Genomic DNA, 5,680 nt, shown 5'->3' with positions numbered 1-5,680 from the left:
TTTAGCAGTCTGGTTTTTTTGAGGCCATAAGAAAAAAAAAAAAAAAAAAAAAAAGAGAGATAGATAACACAAGTAAACACAAAATTCAATGCCTAAATGAACATTTATATTTTTAAGAGGGGAAAAACATCCAAAACATACATGGCCCTGTCTTACAAAATGTTATATATAAGAATGTTTATATAACATAAATTACCTGTGATCATAGCTTTTCACATTTGTTATGGAAAGCCGAGTTCAATTTCTTCAGCCACACCTGGGCCCCATAACTGCAACACCTGTTCTCAACCAAGAAATCATTTAAATAGGACCAGCCGGACAATGTGTGGTAGACCAAAAAAGCCAGACATAATGTTGTGATCCAAAAAAATTCAGGAACAAATGAGAAACAAAGAAATCTCGATCTCTACGTGTGGAAAGGTTTATAAAAGCCATTTCTAATGGCTGTTGGAATTCAGCGTACCACAGTGAGAGCCATTATTCACAAATAGCGAAAAACATGGAAGAGTAGCGAACCTTACCAAGAGTGGCCAACCCAAAAAAATTACTCCAAGAGCACAATGACGACTCATCCAAGAGGTCACAAAAGACCCCAGAACAACATCCAAAGAACTGCATACCGCACTTGCCTCAGTTTAGGTCAGTGTTCATGACTCACCACCATATGTGACTGGGCAGGTTGAAAGGTTCATTTCAGTTTTGCCAGAAAGCATCTTGTTGATCCCCAAAACTTTTGGGAAAATACTTTGTGGACCGATGAGAAAAAAAGTTGATATTTTTGGAAGTAGTGTGTCCCATTACATCTGGAATAGAATTAACATAGTATTTCAGAAAAGGAACATCATACCAACACAAAAACATGGTGGTGTAGCATGATAGTTAGGGGCTGCTTTGCTGCCTCAGGACCTGGAAGACTTGCTGTGCTAAATAGAACATCCAGCCATCTGTTCGTGACCTCATGTTGAAGCAGAGTTGGGTTATGTAGCTGGACAGTGATCCAAAATAAACCAGCAAGTCCACTTCTGAATGGCTTAGGAAAAACAAAATGAAGACTTGAGTTGACTAGTCAAAGTCCTGACCTGAATCCAATTGAGATACTGTGGCATAACCTTAAAAAGGCAATTCATGTCAAAAACGCTCCAATGGGGCAAAATTACAGCAATTCTGCAAAGATGACTGGGCCAAAATTCCCCCACAGCACACTAAAAGACTCATTACCAATTATGACAATTGCAAGTATTTGATTGCAGTTGCTGCTGCTAAGGGTGCTCCAACCAGTTTTTATGTTTAGGGAGCAATCACTTTTTCACACCACTGTGTGACACCACTGTGTGACAAAAGCAAGTAGTGCTGTGCACTAGCTTTTCTCTCGCTTACCTTTCTTGAAATACATCTAAAGTACCACATTCTCTGACAGGACATGCTATTAATCAAGGCTAAATTTTTGCTTAAATGTTAGTTTTTACATTAAAAACAATTTGCAGTTCTGTTAAATGATCTTTTTAAGCTTTTACATTTTTTAGAGTACATGTTTTAGAGTAAGTGGCCTATATGCTGTGTGCCGCTTCCTGCCTGCTAGCTCAGTCCGAACAAACTGTAGTGTAAATTTGTTGCAAACGTGTGTATTATGTTTTTGGATAAACCTTCACCATTATGATTCAAGGATAATTAAAAAAGCCTTCATGAAATTTAAACAGCATGAATGATATTATCATTCTTCTGTCAGATGTTTCTTGAATGCAGATTCACACTGCACATTATAAAATTATTTTAAAAGCTATTTACTAAAGGTATTTAAGACATTGTCACTGTTCTAAAACACTAAAGACAGAAAATGACAATTGGACAAACAAATGGAGTATTTTTTAGGACTACTGTTCAGGAATGAGGTCCTACAGTTAGTGTCTACAGCCAAAACAAGAAAAAAAGATGTTGGGGATTTTTATTTTTCAATAGAACAATAGCTTTCATTTACTAATATTTGCTGGAAACATTTTTATGTGGTACAAAAACTGCGTTTGCATGCAAAATTCCTGTTGGTTTTATGAAACATGCATTATTTTGTTCTTGCCATTGTGTGCATGTTAGTAAATTAGAATCATTTGAAACCAACAGCCTTGTGCAATCTTCATACAGTTTTGGAGTATCTGCAGACTCGCCCTCCTCAATTTATCTATATAAGGAAACACATTTGAATCCAGGTGAAGCGGAGCAAGTGGTGAAAGTTTTGTAAAGCGAGGAGGGTGCAGGCAACGAATAAAGAGGAAGTCTATAGAAAATTGAAGAATTGTGTCTGAGGTCCAAGGAGGAAGAAAGAAGAGCTGCTGCTTTCCATAGTGTTTCCATGGGCGTGATGGCTATTTAAAAACAATAAATAAATTAAAAGCAGTACTCAGGCTTAAACGATGGAAGTGTGGAATATCATTTCCCCTGAGACATTCACTATGATGGGTAGAAAAAAAACTAAAAAACTACAAGAAAAAGAAAATGGGAGGGGGAACCTTTTTCTTCTGTCAGCCCCAGATGAGAAACTCACTGCAATGGAAAAAAAAAATCCAGATTCCCCAGCTTTCATTCCATAGAGCTAAGAAACGATACTGTAAGTGACGACATCCAGCAATGATAAAAGTCACATTTAATGAAAAATAAGAATATTCAAGATACAATAAGATAAGGGGGTGTGTTTGAGTTAATAAGGTTCAAGCTTACACCTTTTACATTAAGTATTTTGTTTTCTTTCTGTGCATTATTTTATTGAAATTTTTGAGCATTTTGTGACTTATAATGTTTTGGAAAACTGTAAATAGTGACAATAAAGCAATAATAGAAATACAAAGTGTTATAATTGTTATTATTAATAGTAGCAGTTGTAGTATTCATTTGAAAGACTTGTGTTTAAACTCCTAAAGATGCCATTTATCATTTGTTCATATGCATTTATTGTTATATACATTTATTTCCTCTTTTTTTCTGGGACTGTAGCAATTAGACAGAATTATTGTCTGAAGGCCAAGAAACATCCCCAACAAATTTATTTTCCCAAGTGGATCATTACAGCTTTTGTCATACTGATCCACCTGACTGACTTTTATTTTTTTACTTTTAAGTTATTACAATCAGAATGGAAGGGACCGGAGAATGGGAAAGAGAAAGATGAAAAAAGACAAGTTGGGAAGAGAAAACAGAGGAAAAGAGAGACATAGAGAAAAGACACTGAAAATCTGTTTGATCACCTGGTGAAAAAAAGAAAAGACAACAACACAGTAAGGAAACCACAGCAACAACCAACATAAGTATAAGTAACAGTAAATAATAAATACTGGACATTACTGCGCAGCACACAAGACCGACAACGTACAATATGTTTAAAAAAATAAATAAATCAAAAAAGCCAATCAAAAAAGTAGCCAATCAAGATAGTGTGTAAAATCTTGGTATAATCTCGACTAGGGACAACCTTGCATCGAACCTGGACAATCGCTTATTGATACAGGATGTCAGTACACTCTTTGCCGGCTGGTGATGTTGTGCTGGGGGGGTCTGCTGGGCGACTTCTTTTAGAGGACAGCATTTTAATTTTGGCCGGGGAAGATGCGCTCTGGGCCTTCTTCATAACGATCTCTTTGAAGCACCAGTGGATGTATTCTTGGAGAGCATCCAAATTCTCCCCACTGTCCTCCAGGGTGTTGGAGATGATTAAGCACCTACAGCATTCTCTGTCACTTACCTTTTCTTCTGTCCCTTTTGTTCCTAAATTTGTTCCTAAAGTAAGAAAAAATTCAGGTACAAAAGAATGATAACTTAAAAATTTGTGCATGAAATGGATGTATCCACAATTTTTGTAAAGATTTGTCCGTATGCACTGTTAGTAAATCGTGTTCAATTATCCCAAAAACGCTTCCAATGCAATAAAAGCATACATGGATATAAAAACACACAATGGAACACTATCATTCATAGACTGGCTTACATGGAGCCCAAAACATCAGCATTATTGAACCCTGTCAACGTGGAAACTGTTTTCTCTGATATAGTGAACTAAATTAACTAAAAATACAGAGCGCTGTTTGAATGGTGTTGTAATGCTAATTTCATATGGGCTCTCTTACCTGTCTGCAAAAGTAATTTTTTTGCTCTTAAAACTGCTATAGCAATTTATCAGAGATGTGCAGTATTGCTATTATTATTTTTTTAATCTAAATGTGTGGGCACATTTTTTGAAAAATCACTTTCAGAACATGCTTTGGGTAGAGTGACATTTAAAACAACCATTTAGAAGACAGTCCCACAGTCTATTTCTGTCTCTCAGTATTACTGATATTTTAACAGACCAGATCGAAGGAGAGAATATTTGTTAAATACCAAACATAGGTGATACTTATACTATATGTATTAAAGTTACTTTTTATATTTATATATTCAATCTCAATCAGCAACTAAAGTCACATTTCTTTGTTTGACTTTGAAGAAATCAACAGCCCAATATTCAACACAGTCCGAAGTAATTTTACCATGTTCAGACTTCTATAAAAACATATCTAGCTATATACACCTACCTGAATAGAATCATCTAATAGTCTTAACATCTTAGCCAATAATTTTTCTTGTTTTTGTCCGATTTATATTCTACCAGCCCAAAGCACAATACCCATAGTTATTGATGTTTAACAGATCAGTTTGGTATTTTAAGTCTATTATAATTACAGAAGCCCTGAGACAATTTAAAATGGATAATAGCAGGTAGTAAATAAATGACCTTCCATTATGGCTTCTACCCTTAGTGGAAACACAAGACAATACAACTGGTTTTCCTATCAGCTACTTAGCAGTGTTATCACAATTATCAGATGCATTACCTGCACCGACACATCACTAGCAGGGAATCTCATTACTGTCACAAACCAGCCAAGAATCAGTCAAACATCTGTCACATCTAAGCTGGCCATCCCATCCATTTTATTGCATCAGGGATATGTAAGACTATTATGTAATGTGAGGGTTATTAGATGTTCTAGCACACTTCAAGTTGTCAGTGTAACGTGGATCTTATCAGTTGCTTTTTCTTTTTTTTAAACAGAAATATTATTCCTGCAATACTTGGAAGATGAATGCAGTTCCAATTTACCTGCCTTTCTTATAGCCAAAAGGCATAAAATATGCTCCACGATATTTGACACACTAATATAGTTTTATTGAGTTGTAACAATAATGAAATATCAATTTTAAATATCAGACAGTTAACTCCTTGTAACACTTTGGTAGTTATTAGACATATCTAACCTCATTATAAACCCAGACTATCTGAAATGACTAACTAGAGTTATAATGACAGAATGATCTATAATTAATTCTTCACAGCAAGAAAGGTCATTGGAAAAAAAAGGTCATAAATACTCACTTTTGTTGAATGCTTGATGCAAAATGTTTTTCTGATCACTGCCATTCCCATTTTTAAAAACAAAAGAGGTGCGATGCACTTCAGCCTTGATATATCTGTATCATGGCTAAAGCACTTCTAGATGGATGCAAACTGCATTTTGTTGCCTGTACTTGTGACATGTGCAATGACAATAAAGTTGAATTCTATTCTATTCTATATCAACAAAATCACTCATTAGGATGTTTGTTTTAACCCTCTCAGGTTCAAATTAAACTTTTTGTTGCTAATGCACAAGTCCTG

This window comes from Pundamilia nyererei, unplaced genomic scaffold (genome assembly GCF_000239375.1).
Source record: "Pundamilia nyererei isolate P.nyererei 1_Seehausen unplaced genomic scaffold, PunNye1.0 scaffold00165, whole genome shotgun sequence".
Classification (NCBI taxonomy): domain Eukaryota; kingdom Metazoa; phylum Chordata; class Actinopteri; order Cichliformes; family Cichlidae; genus Pundamilia; species Pundamilia nyererei.
This window is presented reverse-complemented; position numbering follows the sequence as displayed.